This window comes from Ranitomeya variabilis, chromosome 2, assembly GCF_051348905.1.
Source record: "Ranitomeya variabilis isolate aRanVar5 chromosome 2, aRanVar5.hap1, whole genome shotgun sequence".
In the NCBI taxonomy this organism is placed as follows: domain Eukaryota; kingdom Metazoa; phylum Chordata; class Amphibia; order Anura; family Dendrobatidae; genus Ranitomeya; species Ranitomeya variabilis.
The window spans coordinates 193,708,912-193,727,312 of NC_135233.1; the positions used below are offsets into that span (position 1 = coordinate 193,708,912).

Sequence of the window (18,401 nt, forward strand, 5' to 3'; positions counted from 1 at the left end):
CAATGCGCGATCTGGCCATGCTGGAACGCCTCAAGTGAGCACAGTCTAGGCGGACCTTGTGCAGAAGTGCATCAAGATCCGGATAGTCCCTCAAAAAACTCTGCACGAACAAGTTGAGCACATGTGCCAGACATGGGATGTGAGTGAGGTTGCCTAGGCCCAGAGCTGCCACCAGATTTCAGCCATTGTCACACACTACCATGCCTGGCTGGAGATTCGCTGGCACAAACCACACGTCTCTCTCCTGCTTGATGGCATTCCAGAGTTCCTGCGCTGTGTGGCTTCGATTCCCCAAAGAAATTAATTTCAATATGGCCTGTTGACGTTTGGCCACGGCTGTGCTCATATCGGTCGTAACAGGTAAGCATTTACGGGTCCATGTGGAGGTGGACTGTGACGGCTCCTGAGGTGCTGATTCAGAGGAACTGGAGTATGAGGAGGAGTCAATGTGTACAGACTGGATTCCTGCAATCCTTGGAGTTGGCAGAACACGTACAGCGCCACTCCCAAGATCTGTACCCGGCTCCACAACATTTACCGAATGGGCAGTGAGGGAAAGGTATCGTCCCTGTCCATGGTGACTGGTCCACGCATCGGTGGTGAGGTGGACCTTGCTACTGACGGCGTTTAGTAGCACATGTTTAATGTTTCCCTCCACATGCTTTTGCAGGGCAGGGACGGCTTGCCTGCTGAAATAAAAGCGGCTGGGCACATTGTATTGTGGGACTGCCAATGCCATCAAGTTACGGAAGGTGTCAGTCTCCACCAGCCTGAATGACAGCATTTCAAGGGACAGAAGTTTTGCAATGCCAGCATTCAGAGCCTGTGCTCGGGGGTGGTTTGCCGAGAATGGCTGCCTTTTCTCCCATGCCTGTGCTACCAATGGCTGCAGACTGGGCTGGGAATGTGAGGATGACAGGGAACGTGGTGCTGTGGGTGGAATTACACTGGGTCTCTGTACAACAGTGCCAGAGGTTCTTCCATGGCGATCCTGTAAGGAAGCTGAACTAGCTGTGTGTGAGCTGGAGGAAGAGGCTACAACACGAGCTGAAGAGGTGGTAGGTGCCGCTGTAGGTTGGCCTAGGTCTTCAGTGTGTTTTTGTAACTCCACCACGTGCTTGGTCCACACACGTTTCCACATATTTGTGGTATTGAGGTTGCTGACACTTTTCCCTCTTTTGACTTTCTGATTACACAGCTTGCATTTGACAAAGCAAATGTCATCTGCAACTGTGTCAAAAAAGGACCAGGCACTGCAAGTCTTGGGAGCGCCCGTTTTGGCTTTTGGAAGAGGCATGCTCCTAATGGGGGCTGAAGTGGAGGCTACAGGCAACACGGTCTTCCCCCTCCCTCTCCCTCCTTTTTGGGCCGTTCAGGGAATCTCTTCCTCAGAGCTGCTCCCACCACCTTCCTGTACCTCACGCCATGATGGGTCAAGGACCTCATCATCTACACTACCCTCTTCCAACTGCTTCTCCTGGGTAGTCTCGGCAGCTCAGTACGCACCAGAAAGTGGCACCTGAGTCTCATCATCAGATGCGTACTGAGGTGTGCACTGGCCTACCTGCCTCTTCACATTCAGAGAGACAAAGCAGTTGGGCATCACTGCATACTGCCTCTTCTTCCATTTCTAGAATGCTGCTTGGCTGGCCCCTTCTTTCCAAGCCAAGAGATTCAGAGAACAGAAGTAGAGATGGCTCCTGTACGGGGCTCTCTGACTGCCTGGGCAATTTGGTAGGTGGTGAAGAGACAGATGGGTGCTCTTCAGTGCTCTGTGCCTGAGAGGATGTGGCACTAATTGAAGTCGATGCATTAGCTGCCATCCATCCGACAACGGCTTCAATTTGTTTGTCCCGCAGCAGTGGGGTACGGCGAGCTCCTACAAAGCTGCGCATGAAGGACTCTTCCCTGCTAAAACTGGGGGATGATGACGAGTCACCGGTGCCCGCAGCAGGCACAGAATCCCCACATTCTCTCCCTGCAGAAACTCCATGCCCATGACCAAGTGCCTTACTCCCTGCCTTCTTCATCTTGGTAGACTGATAAAGATAGGCAGAAAAGTACTAAGGGCTTAGTGTGCTTATTCCTGAACAGCTGCTAACAGGTATAAGAAACACTAATTTTATAAAGTGTGGACTAGACTTTCATATGAACTAATGTGGCCTACACAACTGTAAAGTGGAGTGTTTGGTGAACTTTATTAACTTTTTGGTTTTTGCGCAGAACAGGCTACAGCATGAGCAGCACTCACACAGAGACCTTGCAGACAGCCGTGAACAGCGCTGCAAGGCCAAAAAAAGCTCCTATATGTAATCCTATATAGTGTTTTTCCACAATCTAGCAGGATACGGATGGAAACCCACTACTAGGATAAGTCAGAAGAAATGTGCAACAGGCAGCACATATTCAAAAAAGGACAATGGAACAGTATGAGGCAGTGACGCACGCTGAGCTGACTACAACCAGCTGTGGCGGAAGAACAGGCTGTAGCGTGAGCTGCACTCACACAGAGACCTTGCAGACAGCCGTGAACAGCGCTGCAAGGCCAAAAAAAGCTTCTCTATGTAATCCTATATAGTGTTTTTCCACAATCTAGCAGGATACGGATGGAAACCCACTAATAGAATAAATCAGAAAAAATGTGCAACAGGCAGCACTAATTCAAAAAAGGACAATGGAACAGCATGAGGCAGTGACGCACTCTGAGCTGACTACAACCAGCAGGGTGCAGTTTCCACAGTTTACTCACAGTTTGAAGTGCAGGTCGGGGCACTGGGTACAGATGACAATGGAGGTCCGGGGAGCCTGGAAGCAACATAGGATCCGCTAGCCAGATGGGTTTTGAGGCCACCTTACTGCGCTGTCCTCTGAGGTCCTTGCTTCCTAAAGCTATGCTTAGTCCTCTGTTCCTGGTCTGTAGTATTTGCCTGTATGGCAGGCAGCTTGAGCATATTACAGGTGTCATTCCGTCGTGTTGGCTCCGGGCTCTCATCTGCTGCTGTGCCTTCAGGTGTTGTGATGGACCAGGAGATCTGCAGTTCCTAGCCCTCTAGATTTAGTTGCGGGGCCTGCAGTTCCCACACAACCACGGTCTCCGATGTCCAATCTTTGGCGCTCAGTCCTGGTTGAGCTCAGTTGCAGCTCAAGTCCCTCAGGTTCTTCCTTGACTTTCTCTCTCCTCTCTGTCTTCCTTAGACTAACTTCAATCCGCCTCCAGGCCAGAACTTATAGCAGGAAGCTCCCCTGAAATCAGGTGTTAGAGCTCCCCCTTCTGGTCTGGAGTAGTCAGGGAAACCCCCTGTGAGGGAGGCAATGCCACTGTGGCAAACGGACTCCTGAGGTGCCACATTATGATCCTTTAACCAATTCACCCTGAGCCTGTTTTTACCTTCATTACAATTCTAACCAGTGTCAATTTATGACCAGCGGTTTCTCATTTTTCCAACAAAATTTACAAAACCATTTTTTTAGGGACTACATCACACTTGAAATGACTTTGAGAGACCTATATAACGGAAAATACCCAAAAGTGACACCATTATAAAAACTGCACCCATCAAGGTGCTCAAAATCACATTCAAGAAGTTTCTTAACCCTTCAGGTGCTTAACAGGATTTAATGGAATGTGGAAGCAAAAAAATTAGCGGACCCCAAGTCGCATTTGGAGAACTCCTGATGTGCTTAAACTGTAGAAACCCCATCATTTTTTAAACTAGAGCCCACAAGGAATGTATCTAGTTGCATGGTGAGTACCTTGAACCCCCAGGTGCTTCAAAGAAGTTTATATAAATAAAAAAATCAAATTGTCAAATTTTAGCCCCATTTTTCTTACTTTTACAAGGGTAGCATGGAAAAAAGTAACCTAAAATTTGTTGTGCAATTTCTTCTGCATACACAGATATCCCATATGTGGCGGTGAACTATTGCTTGGGCGCACGACAGGGCTCAGAAAAGAAGCAGTGATGAATTGGAACTCAGACTTTGATGGAATGGTCTTCATGTGTCATGTTACATTTGAAGAGCCTCTGATGTGCCTAACCAATGGAAACCCCCACAAGGGACACCATTTTGGAAACGAGACTCCTCAGGGAACTTATCTAGACATGTGGTGAGCACCTTGAATCCACAGGGTTGAGTCATGAAAATAAAAAAAATCACATTTTTTCCCCCAAAATTGTTTTCTGACCTTCACAAGGTAATAGGAGAAATTGCACCATACGGTTTGTTGTGCAATTTTTCCTGAGTGCGCTGATATACCATATGGGGGAGGGGGAAAACTGCAGTTTGGGCACATAGCAGGGCTCGGAAGGGTAGAAGCACTTTTTGAATGTAAAATTTGCTGGAATAATTAGCGGACGCCAAGTCGCATTTGGAGATCCCCTCATGTGCATAAACTGTAGAAACTCCCCACAAGTGACACCTTTTTTTTAAACTAGAGCCCACAAGGAATGTATCTAGTTGTATAGTGAGCACTTTGAACCCCCAGGTGCTTCAAAAAAGTTTATAATGTAGAACTGTAAAAAATAAAAAAATAAAAAATTGTCCTTTTAGCCCCTTTTTATTTTTACAAGGGTAGCACGGAAAAAAGTAACCTAAAATTTGTTGTGCAATTTCTCCTGCATACACAAATATCCCATATTTGGTGGTGGACTACTGTTTGGGTACACAACAGGGCTCAGAAAGGAAGGATTGATTAATTTGGAACTCAGACTTTGATGGAATGGTCTTCATGTGTCATGCTACGTTTGAAGAGCCTCTGATGTGTCTAAACAATGGAAACCCCCACAAGTGACCCCATTTTTAAAACTAGACCCCTGAAGGAATTTATCTAGATGTGTAGTGAGCACCTTGAACCCAAAGGTGCTTCACAGAATTTTGCAACATTTAAAATAAAAAAGGATAGTAGAAGAAAATGGACCCCATAATTTGTTGTGCAATTTCTCCTGAGTACGCCGATACCCCATATGTGGTTGAAAACTTCTTTTGAAGCACAATGTAAAGCTCAGGAAGGATGAAGCGCCATATTGGAGTTTAGATTTTGCCTGACTGTTTTGAGGGTGCCATATCACATTGAAACACGGTGAGACTTTAGAGGGACAAAGCACTATTTCCTTCCTGGAGCACAGATCTTGCTAGAATAGTTTGTAGGCTTCATATACAGAGCCCCTAAATGCTAGAAAAGCAGAATCTCCCCTCAAGTGGCTCCATTTTGGAAATTATACCCCTTTAGGAATTCATCTGCAGGTGTAGTGACAATTTTGACACTATGGGTGTTTTCCAGAATTAAGCAGCAGTGGATGTTGCTGAGTGAAAATAGGAAAACACCATTGTAGTGCCCATTACGTTGTAGTGCCCATTACGTTGTGGTACCCAGTACGTTGTAGTGACCAGTACGTTGTAGTGCCCAGTACGTTGTAGTGACCAGTACGTTGTAGTACCCAGTACATAGTAGTGCCCAGCTCATGCCTCTTTTGACACACACCCTTAAATTCGTCAGGCTCTCATCTCTATTGAAGTGCCAAAGATGTGAATGCTAAATGTGGTTTAAACTCAATGAGTCTCGGAAGGTACAGGGCATTTGGATTTGGGAGCGCAGAATTTGCTGGATTTCTTTTGGAGGGTGAGGAGCCACAGCACTTTTTCAGAGCCTTTGTGCTACCAGTAACGTGGAAGCCCCTATATTTCCGTTAACAGATGATGAACCTTTGTGGGACTTGCTTTTTTGTGGATTTAGTTGAAGCTTTTGTTGGGAACATTTTACATAACATTTGGGATTACATTTATCTGGTGCTCTATGCTGAGAACTTACTTTGGAGTTTCCATCTAAATCTTTGAGTGACGTAATTCAGATGAAACCCTCGATGGATCTATTCACTATAATGAGGCAGCAGAGTTACTCTGGGCTCTGTCTGGCTTCTGTTCAGCTGTGTCTGCTGTGTCCTATTTTTCAGAAGTCCACAAAAAATGTGGTTGACCTTGCTTTTATGCATGCCTAAAAAGACAGACACTGCGGATCACAGGTCAGACGGCACCCACAGTTCTTCCATCTGCCTCATTATAGGGACTTTTCCATCACGGGTTCTGTCTGAATCACGTATTTAAGAGATTTACATGGAAATCTTGGTGCAAGCGCTCAGTGCAGAGTGCGGGATGAATGTGAGCCGAGCCTTACTGCGATATTTGGGAGGCAGAGTGAACAAAACAGCAAGTAAATAATTGGTTTCATTTCTTTTTTACGCCATTGCTCGTGCAGTATATGTAGGTGATTAGGCGACTTAATTCTTCTGGTCCGGGCAATTACAGCGATACCAGATTTATATGGGTTTTTTATGCTTGGCTGCTGTCACACACTAAAACACACTTTTCTTTGCAAAAACTAGTTGACTGCTACGACCCATAACCATTTACTCCCATTAAGTGACACCAACAAATTATCAAAATTGAAGACTTTATTGGGAAATATAGACATAAAATTTCCATCTTTTAACTTTGGGTAAAATATTTGGTCGCAGCTTATAAACTCAGGCAATATCTGCCAACAAATTTGGGTGTAGGGAGATTAACTGCCTTCCGGACTCCCGGGCAGGTATCTTCACCACCAACAAAACTCCACCCTTCCGCAGCTGCGACTGAAACAAACCATAACAAAAGGGGAGGGAGGGCGGGAAACAGGTCCGGGTCCAGGGATCGGATGTGCTATCAGCACTTCCGGGCGCCAGAAGCAGGGGATAAGCCCCGCCCCCTCTGCGGGGAGTTAACCCCATATTCCATTTGGCCACAGAATGGGAGATCTGCTTTTACACAGGGGAAGGCGCAGCAGTCAGGGGACAGCGGCGTAAGCCGCAGTGTCCCAAAGACTGCTACGACCCATAACCGTTTACTCCCATTAAGTGACACCAACAAATTATCAAAATTGAAGACTTTATTAGGAAATATAGACATAAAATTTCCATCTTTTAACTTTGGGTAAAATATTTGGTCGCAGCTTATAAACTCAGGCAATATCTGCCAACAAATTTGGGTGTAGGGAGATTAACTGCCTTCCGGACTCCCGGGCAGGTATCTTCACCACCAACAAAACTCCACCCTTCCGCCAAGGAGGAGCGAATACAGAGAGCTACGACCCCCCCCCCCAACGAATGCATAGCCTGTACCACGCCTTCACGCAACCCATTGAGGAAAATATCCAAACCTGCCTCGTTCAAATGAACTCCGTCTGGAAGAAGAAAACCGGAATTGTCTCCCTCCAGACGATGGTGCCTTACCACTACACCATTCTTAAATCTCACAAAGCGCGATCTCCTCTGGTTCAAAGTATGTCTGGATCTCTCCATAGCGTCCAATTCCCTGGCACACCAGTCTTGGGATAACCTCAGACCAGACTAGACGCATCAGCGGGAAAAAACTCGGGAATTTGTCCATATCAGATCTGATAAGCGTGAGCAGCTCGGCAAGTGGAGACGAAGCCAGGTCATTTCCTCCGGCATGGGTAACCACAATGGTGGGAGATGAAGATACCCGTGCAATGTGAACGACCTCCGGCAGCACTTGGGACCACGTCAGACCTCTCATACCACGCCATATCACGTCGACATCATCAAAAACCCAAGGATCGCCTTCCTGGGCACAATTCAGCACGACGAGCTGCCCAATAGATGTATGAGTGACCCACAATCCAGACGCTGGGTCGCACTCCATCTAGGAATTAAAGAATACAATTAATCAACATATAATAATCAAACACTAATGATAACTTCTCCGATTATCCCTGGAGCTGCTCCTGTTATTGTTTTGACAAAACAACCCAAAAAAATTTTTTATAACAATAAATCAGGCCAGATATATCCAGCAAAACAACGGGATTTCCATCTACCCACCCTTTGAATCTCAGAATCAAATAAACCCGCCCTGGAGGCTTCCGTTGCTGCGCCTATGCGAAAAGAATGCGTCCCGAATTCTGCTGCGGGCATTCCCAAAAAAGACAATGCGCGTCTCAAAATGGATAAGAATTGACCCAACACTAGAGGAAGGCCATTCTAATGCATGAAAAATTGGTCACCATCCTTTCTAACCCGCATGAAGTTCTTAATTACGTCAATGGGCAAACATCCTTGTTGATGGCAAATATTGGGAACCAAATTCCCCTGCCCTCCTGATCAGTTTTAGATTTACCTATTCTGATCCTGAGACCATCGTCACAAATTAAAACATCGTCTCGCCTAAGTCCGCCCGGTTTATTTAGTGCCGTGGGTAAGATCTCACTGACCCGCATAGCCCCAAAAAACGCCAGGCCAAAAACCGCTGATGCAAGTGCAGCTTCATAGTTAAAGTCGCAAACTGATACCGCAGACTTAACCAAGCTAACTAGCAAGTCAAAGGAGATAGGACGCCTGATGTCACAGTGCTTATCCACTCGGCGCCAACCTTTCAGTAGCTGACTAACCAGAAAATGTTTTGGTTTTTTTTTGGAATCTGACCACCCTCGCAATTTAAAATGGAATGCTAACGCAGACACACGATTGCGCGCTACCGCACCCGATATTCCCTTGGCATGCATTCTGGATAGAAATGCCATGGTCACCTGCATCCGAACATCATCCGAAGACCCCACCGGCTTTCCGTCTGCTAAAAGACACCACTCCTCCCACGCCTTACCATAGGCTCTCCAGGTCGCCGGAGCTACCGATGATCGTATTAACGGCATCAGGTTCCCAAGACATCCCAGATCGAATGTGGGCAATCCACCTCCTCCAAACGCTCCTGAAGACGCAAATCCCATAGGTCCTGTGAATAAATCCCAGTTACTGACTCAGGAACAGTCTCATTGTTATCAGGTGATGTATTAGCTTTAAACCAAACATTAAACATCAAACATTTTAATACTATGAATCTGATCAGTTACAAAACCAAAAGAGAAGGAGATGCTAGGAAGTTGATGGCATGCGCCCCGCCAACGGTTCCAAGGAGAAAGCGAATTCGCTTGTTGGCCAATAGTGGGCCCCCATATTTCCATGGCAACCGCAACGGGAAAAAGGTCAATCAAAGGTTGGATCACCATTCCACTCCCTGGCAATCCAGGAAGCGGAACATAGGGCGGAGCATATTTGGCTGCCGGAAAGAACACTGAAATCCGTGTGGCCTGACGCTGCAAACAACAAGCCCATATCAACGTTGTAACATTCCGTCTCCTGAAAGCAAGTCCTACCATTGTACTTGCTGAGCAACACCTTCCATGTATTTAAATCAGAAAGTAACTGAGCTGTGATGGAACAGACATCTGAATCAGCTGGGCCAACTATCAAAAAGTCATCAAGATAATGAGTAATGGCGGTTAGCCGGGTGATCTCGCGGGCAACCCATTCTAAAAACGTGCTGAATAATTCAAAATAAAAACAGGAAATTGAGCACCCATGGGAAGACATGTGTCGTAATAGTAAAAATCCTCAAATTTGGCTCCCAGTAAGTGGTAGCAATCCGGGTGAACCGGAAGTAGACGGAAAGCGGATTCTATGTCGGACTTGGCCATAAGGGCCCCCCGGACCGGCATTTCTGACTAAATCCACCGCTTAATCGAAATATATATAAGTAACGGCTGAGTCCTCTCTGGGTATACCGTCGTTAACCGACGTCCCCTTGGGGTAGGACGGGTGGTGAACCAACCGGTACTTGCCCGTCTCTTTTTTGGGAACTATACCTAGGGGTGAAACACGCAAATTAGGGAAAGGGGGTGTCTTAAAAGGGGGCCGCGGAAGCGACCCGACCCGATTTCCTTGCCCAATTTCTCTGCTAACACGTTGGGTAACTCTCTGGCTGATTGTAAATTTTGGGGCTGACTGCAACTCGAGGGACCGATTAAAAGGGATGAAAAACCATAGGAAAAACCGAACCGCAACTGCGTCGCAGCCGAATTATTGGGGTATTTGTCCAGCCACGGCCCCATTCTTTCTACGCTCACTGGCGTCGGTAACCTCACCTGTAGAGGGGTTTTTTCCGGGGTTAGCTTTTTGGGGCGGCCATGTGCATTTTGCCACGGAGTGAGGTCCACCACACGCTGAGCACTCGTGCTTATATTTGCAGAGACCATAGAACTTACAGTGTCCTTCATTGAATAACCAGCACGAACCTGGCCTACGAATAGATGCTGCTGCCGTGTTGCTATTGAACCCGGCAGCGGGGCCATGAAAGGATTGAGACGTCTTTTGGGCCATCATCAGGCGAAGCCACGAATCCGTGGCTTTCACACCCCAGCCTAACTGGGGATTGATGGACAGACGACGGCGGAAATCTTCATCATATTTCCACCATGCTGATCCCCCGTGAGCCTTATAGGAATTATAGATGCTGTCTAGGTATATGAATAGCTCAGAGCACCTCTTCGGGTGCTTCTCTCCCATAACACATCCTAGAACCGCAAAAGCTTGCAACCAGTTATTAATGGTTTTTGCAACTTTTGGTTTTCGTTCGTATGTCTTGTCGCCCAAACGTCTCTCTCTATCAATTGAGTGTTGGTCCGTGGAAACCAGGGACCATATATCGACGAACTAATTGGCCCAGATTTGTTCCTTGATGGCGCTGTCCAAGTGAGCCCCTAACGGAGGGACACCACAAAATAGACCATCCTTATAAACGTCCGGGCGAGGGGGGAGGGGCTGCCTGCACGATCCTGACGGTTGTAGTATTTTTGGGTTAACATAAATCCTGTTCCCTGTGGCCGCATTGGCTACTGTGTCTGAAAGGATGGTGTCGGTTCTCTCCCTCCCCAAGCCCCAACAAAGGGGTACTCACCAATTGGTGCACCAACCTCCGGACGGCTTGTGTCCCGTGCCACGGGATTCATCGGACCTGGACACTCCGTGCGATGTATGGACCTACGATGAGAAGACTCCTGCCTGTGCGACCTGCTTGAAGAACTGCCTGATGACGAAGGCGAGCGCCAACGCGACGCTCTAGAACGCCTACTGCGCCGGCTGGACCTGGATCGATACGAACGCCGCTTGCTGTCAGAACGACCGCGCTTCCTATGTCTATTCCTGCGGTATCCCCTGGGGGATGAAGAAGATGACGATGATGATCCGCGCGCGGAGCCGATACCCGCACTCTGTCTGCTATCCAGAGCCGGGGTGCCAGCACCCTGAATTGGGGGACGAACACCGGTTGCCATCAGTGATAGCGACGCTGGGGCGTTCTGATGTTCGGCTACCGCCGCCTGAGAGGGAGCTAATTGTCCACCGGGTATTTGCGAATACGGGGTACTAAAGATAAGTGGGTAGGATGGAAACTGCGACTCTCCTCCTATACTGGACTGGGAGTATGCGCTGTGCTGTCTGTGCGCTAGTATTATGTGAGGTGAACCCACATTCTGCTGTACTGGGGCTGCCGTATCCCTGCCCCTGTCAGTATTGGCCATAACTTCCCCCATGCTCCTAGAAAGTGGTGTAATGCCCCCCTGCGGAGCCTCAGTCTCCTTCTCTACAGAACCTGCATCCTGTAAGGAAGCAAACGTTCCCTGGGCCCCCCCCATGCTGCTACCAAGTAAGCTTGTAGTGCCCGGTAATAACGCTGGCACCTGCAAGCCTGCACCCCTTCCTACTGTAACTGGGGCAGCAGGTGCTGAACTAATGTGCGTATCACGCAGCGCCGATCCCTGTACATCCCCCTCCTGCTGTGCCACGCTGCTTCCCGCCGCCCTAATGCGCCTGGCGCCCGAGATAGAAGAAGCGCGCGCACGCGAATTGCGCGCGCTCTTCTTTGAATGTAATGGCAGGCTCAGCCGTGCCGGAGGCCCGGTGGCTCTGCGAGAGCGCCGACCCTCCGGCGGCACCGCCGTCGCCATGGCAGGGAAGGCGTCGCTCCCGGTCAGCAATGCTGCTAACCAAGCGCTACCTTCCCTGCTAATCCTGTCCCTCACCGCTTCTCCCAGCGGGTCCATGATGCCGGCTGCCCTCACAGGTCCGGGTCCAGGGATCGGATGTGCTATCAGCACTTCCGGGCGCCAGAAGCAGGGGATAAGCCCCGCCCCCTCTGCGGGGAGTTAACCCCATATTCCATTTGGCCACAGAATGGGAGATCTGCTTTTACACAGGGGAAGGCGCAGCAGTCAGGGGACAGCGGCGTAAGCCGCAGTGTCCCAAATTTGCATCCCCATATTTAGGGAGCTATAATTTTTCTATATTTCTGCCAACAGAGTCATGTGATGGCTTGTTTTTTGTGAGATGAGCTGACGTTTTTATTATTGCCATTTTAGGGCACATGATATTTTTTGATCAGTTTCTGTTCTGATTTTTGAGAAACAGAATTATTAAAAACGAGCAACTCAGGAATAGTTTTTTTGGGTTTTTTTTATGCTGTTCTGTGAGTGGTAAAATAGATAAGGCAGCTTTACTCTTCGGGTAAGTACGATTACAGTGATACCACAGTTATAAAAAAATGTTGTGTTTTGACGCTTTTACACAATGAAAACTATTTTATAGAAAAAATAAAATTTTTGGCATGGCTTTATTCTGAGAGCTATAACTTTTTATTTTTCTGTTGATAGAGCTGTATGGTGGCTTGTATTTGGCGAGACAAGATTATGTTTTCAGAGATACTATTTTTATTTACATTACTATTTTTTATTGCGTTTTATTCCACTTTTTGTGTTCTTTTTTATTTAAGGTTTTTATGGGGTTCAATTGGTGAGACAGCTTTATAGGTTGGATCGCTCTGGACGCGGCGATACCAAAAATGTGTACTTTGGGGGGGGGGGGGGTTGGTTTTTTTTCATAAAAATACTTATTTATGAGTACAATATACATATAGTTTTTATTGCTATTATTCTTTTGTGATTTCTTAAAAAAATATTTTTACCATTTTTTTTACTTTTTTACTTAGTCCATTTATTGGACTTTGTCTTTTTGCAATCTGATCGCAGTTTTAATGCACTGCTAAGCATTAGCGGCAGTCTGCTCTCACACAAAATTATTAGATCATGCACTAACGCGGATGTTGTCATGATGGCGGCATTTAATAGAAGCGAATAACATATGAATATTCCACTGATATAAATCTGCATGATTGCTTCATTCTGTGGCTGCTTAAGGAAGGAATATTATTTTTGTCTGGCAGAAGTCCATTAATGGAAAGGGCCGGCATCGTTCTGTTCTCTAAGTCTCAGCTGTTTATATTGTTCAGTTGAGATATCGCGGCTTACAACAGCGGAATATCATGAAGTCTGATATATCAAAATTAAAAAATGGAATAAAAACTGATCAAAATGTCTTACTGACTCCACATTAATATCATTTAAACTGTCAGTGGAACGCCCGCCAGGGCAGCGGGTACTCGGTACCGGGTCCGGTCTTAAAGGGGATGTCACGGTGGCTGCGACCCGGTCCGTGGCCCTGGGCATCCAATTAAGGGAAAAGGTCTTTAAGGGGATTTGTAATGTCTATGTTCGTGACGCCACCTATGATGTTGGGTCAGTAGGGACCGACGCTGCTTAAAGGGGTCCTCTGGGGTGATGTTGTTGCAGCAAGATGGTAACGCTTCCCACATGTGAAGCGGGGTCCCCAGGGCTTCCCAGGTGTATGGCAAGATGGTGTAAGCCGATAAATGCACAAAGAACGAGGACACAGGTTTGCAAGTGTTTACCTGGTTTACTGATGGTAGCAGTCCTCAGTCCAGGGTACCAAGTACAGGGTAGCTGTGGTCCGGCCGGCTTGGAGGCAATAAGAGATCCCTTTACCAGGTGAGGTCCGTAAGCCTTTCCTGCTAGTGCCGTTTAGTTAATTAGGTCCCTACTGCTTGAAGCTCAGTGCAAGTCCCCTCTCTCCTGTCCTAAGACAGATGTCTGTACGATAGGCAGTTTGAGCCTGTTTATAGGATCTCTTAGATGACTCAGCTCTTAAGGTCACTGCTTCACCTCAGACTTGTTACATGCAATTGACATATAGTGCTTTGCCCTCCGGTTCTGTCATGCGTCCTGGAGAACAACACGACCTCGGGCTCCCGGTACCCGGCTTCTGCGCTCTGACTCTGAGGGTGTCCGTCCGCTGTTCCCCTCCTGAGCCCTTTCCTCCTCTATGCTTCTTTCCTCTAAGCTCCTCCACAATTCAACTCTCCTTCTGCTTCTCTTTCCAGGGGTAGCAGCTCGTGGCTGCTCCGCCCCCACGTCTGCTCCAGACATCCTTCAGACTCCCTGAGACTCACTGGCTCCTCCTCCAAACCAGGATACATAAAGTGTAAGGGAGCTCCCCTGAATCCAGGTCCTGAGCTCCCCCTCCTGGCCTAGATTCAGATGTGTTGAATGCGAGTGCCTTACCTGATAGAGAGAATCCCCCTTGCCTCCAAGCGTGACATCACCCTCCCCGAAAGGAATGCAACATCACTGCAACAACCGGTCCCCTGGGGTGTTGTATCAGCTCATCACACAAAATACAAGCTCTGACTCAGCTCAATCAACAGAAAAATAAAAGTTTAACGGGTCCCAAAAATGGTGACACAACCCTAATTTTTTTTTCTATTATTATTAATTTTTTTTTACAAATTTCTAACTATTTTCTCTACTTAAATATAAAAAAATATGTTTGTAAGTTTGGTATTAGCATAATTGTACTGATGTGGAGAATCATGACTGGTCATTTTTACCACAAAATGAACACTCTAAAACCAAAACCCCCCAAAAACCATGGCAGAATTACATTTTTTTCACAATTTCATGCCACTTGGAGTTTTTTTCTTATTCATTGAATGTTAACCCTTTTACTAACCGACGATTTTCTTTTTTTTTTTTTTCGTTTTTATTTTTTCCTTCCTTTTTCCCAAGAGCTATAACTCTTTATTTTTACATCAATATAGTAATATGAAGGCTTGCTTTTTTGTGGGACGAGTTGTATTTCCGAATGACATCAATGATTATACAACATAATATATTGGAAAAGGGGGAAAAAAATTCAAGTGCATTGAAATTGAAAAAAAGTGCAATTACACAATTGTTTTTTGGTTATTTATCATTTTCACTATGTGGTGAAAAAAAATTTGCTTTTATTGCCATATTTTAGTCTGACCTCTATGTATTTTACTGATATCTTTGAATCTGGATGATCAGTAATGACTAGTGATGAGCGAGCACTAAAATGCTCAGCTACTCGTTACTCAGATCGAGCAATTCCTAATACTTAGATGCTCGCTTCGAGTGACAAGTATAATGGAAGTCAATGGGAAAGCCAAGCAGACCCTACCATGAGGTCTGAGGGGCAGAAAATTGCTGAAAGCAATGGAAACAGAGCTGAAATGGCACATGAACAGCATGGGGAAGATGCCTGGAAGCATCTCTGACTCCCAGTTCGCTGCTGAGAACAATGTTGTCAGAGTATTACCTAACCTTTACGGACTGACAATAAATCATACAAAACCGAAGAGAAAATTGATTTTATAGGAAAAAAGGTTAGGAAACATTCTTTCTAGGATAATGACTTGTAAAATAAGAAAGAGAAGAAAAAAAGCCATATCTCATCATATTTCCATGTCATTTTTAGTAATAAATAAATAATTTAAAACATTACGTGAGGTTCCCCCTATTTTTAAGAAACCAGCTAAGGCAAAGCAGACAGCTGGGGGCTGATATTATCAGGCTCGTAAGGTCCCTGATTAGTGGCCCCTTCCCAGCCTAAAAAGACCAGCCTGCAGCAGCCACAGGACTGGCACATCACATTAGATGTACCAATTCTGGCTCCCTGTCTCAGCTCTTCCCGATTGCCCTGGTGCAGTGGAAAACGGGGTAGTGAGATTTGTGGTTGATGTCATTAGCTGGCGCTGACACCAAGCCCCCTGGGGATAGTAGTGGAGAGTTGTCAGTCAGACACCTTATTATTAACCCTGTAAGTAAAAATCAATAAACACGTATACACAGAAAACAAAAAAAAAACAAGACACCCTCTTTCACTAATTTATTTCCGGAAAAAAATCCCATGCTTGTCTGCCATATTCCAATGGATCCACTGTAATCCACATCCATGTAATCTGACGAGCACCGTCCAAAATTCCAGCATTCAGAGAATGGAGCTTCATAGGTTGTCACACCGGCACACACTGCCTGATCTCGCAGAATGTCTGTGACTGGCAGTGATGTCGGTAAAGTTACTGCCGGTCACAGATGCTGATTCCCGCACTGTCACACAGTGTCTGTGATCGGCGGTAACCTTCCTGATGTCACTGCTCGTCACAGTTCCTATCCTTAGCGTGAGAGCCGGCAGCAGCTGCTACAGGATATTAAGCTTTGTTCTGTAAATGAGGCTTCTTGTGTCACGCACGTCGGGGTGGTGGTTGTGATGCCGTGGACAATGTCAGACCTGCACGGGACCTTTATTTTCTAATAAATGGGTAAATGAATGAATTGTTGGGGAGTACAAGTTAAGCAAATGTAAATACATAATGAATATTCACTGTTCTTCCGCTCATCTCTTGGCTCCGAGATGGGAAGCTGTGAACATTCATTTTGTCCTCTGATTTCAGAGGTCAGTGGGCTGAGCCCTGGGTCACCGGCTCAGAGGGGTCATAAGTTTAGAGGGGTTGGAGAGTAAGGGGGGATGTTTACAGTTGAGGAGGATTTATCTGTCTGAGAAGGGGTTGGGGCTAGCAATTGGCACGAGGTACCAAGAGAAAAAAGGTCTCGCCCTCCTGCCCTTTAATTTAGGGGTTCAAGTAAGTTAAAATATCAAAATATTGGATGATGATGTCATTGGGCCATTTGAGAGCGGTGGTGAGGGGGTTCTTGGAGTTGGTGGCAAAATACTGGTGGGGAGGTTGTTCTTCAGGTGGATGGTAACCTCCCCTTTATGTTTGGCTTTTGGTTTGGGAGTTGGTGTTATGGAAAAGGTTTTCCTGCAACAAAGGTGCCCTCGAGTCTGTGGTCGTGGCTGGGGGATAATGCTGGATGGTTCATTATTATTTACTGGTTACTGTCAGGTTTTGAGGGTCCTGAACTAAGCAATGAAACAGCCTAGGACTGTGAGGGAGGTTTGGTTGGTACCCTTATGTGTTAATTAAAAGTTCAGAAAATAATGGCCTGCCCTATGCAATTATTATGTAATGTGTTTTTGGTTAATTAAAATCTGTGGCCAACCCACTTAACCCAACATTTGTTTTTCCTGGTAAGTTCATGTGTTTTGCTGGTAATCCAGCCCAATTATTATGGGAGAGGGTTGTTATGTTTACACTCCTTGCAGTCTTTGAGCTCCAACAACCTCTTTACAAAAAAGCTATTTATTGTAATGTTTGTTAATAAAATGCCGATTTGGCCAATTTATCCAAAGAAAAGGTGTTATGAGTGTTAATGTGGGGGAAGGGGTGTTCCATTTGAGCAGGGCAGGGTTGTTAAAGGGTGGGGTTGAAATAGAATGGAGTTAGTTGAAAGGAAGCCCCTACAATACCGTAGTCATGGATACTGCATTACTATGTACAGCAGGCAATCCCGCATATGGATTGGCTGTCTAACAGCCGTGAAACATGTGGGGCAAGAGCATGAGAATTGCTTTCGAGCACCCCGACAGTCTGCCAAGTAACAAGGGTACCCAAGCTCCCTAATGCTTGATCAAGTAGCGAGCAGTACCGAGCATTAGTGATGAGCGAGTGTACTCGTTGCTCGGGTTTTCCAGAGCATGTGACTGGTCAGAGATTTAGTTTTCCTTGCAACAGCTTCATGATTTATGGCTGCTAGCCAGGCTGAGTACATGTTGGGGTTGCCTGGTTGCTAGGGAATCCACACATGTAATCAAGCTGTCTAGTAGCCCCAAATCATGCAGCTGCCACGACGAAAACTAAATCTCCGAGCACTAAAAAATACTCGGAGGACACCCAAGCGTGCTCTGGGAAACCCGAGCAACGAGTATATTCACTCATCACTACCAAGAACCCTAATGCTCTAGCGAGTAACAAGTAGTGCCGAGCACCCTAATGCTCAATTGAGTAACGAGTAGTGTTGAGCGATACCGTCCGATACTTGAAAGTATCGGTATCGGAAAGTATCGGCCGATACCGGCAAAGTATCGGATCCAATCCGATACCGATACCCGATACCAATACAAGTCAATGGGACTCAAGTATCGGACGGTATTCCTGATGGTTGTCAGGGTCTGAAGGAGAGGAAACTCTCCTTCAGGCCCTGGGATCCATATTAATGTGTAAAAGAGAGAATTAAAATAAAAAATATTGCTATACTCACCTCTCCGACGCAGCCTGCACCTTACCGAGGGAAGCGGCAGCGTTCTTTGTTTAAAATTCGCGCTTTTCTTTCCTTACGTGAAGTCCCGGCTTTGTGATTGGTTGCGTCGCAGTCACATGGGCGACGCAACCAATCACAGCAAGCCGTGACGTAATTTCAGGTCCTTAAGGATTTTAAAATTACGTCCCGGCTTTGTGATTGG

At 46.4% G+C, this 18,401-nt stretch overlaps 1 protein-coding gene across 2 annotated transcripts in view; it reads left to right on the top strand.

Moving 5' to 3' along the window:
- LOC143804855 (rho GTPase-activating protein 6-like) overlaps window positions 1-18,401 on the top strand; it is a 281,479-nt gene that overhangs the window by 88,840 nt on the left and 174,238 nt on the right. The gene's annotated exons all lie outside the window — the stretch shown is intronic.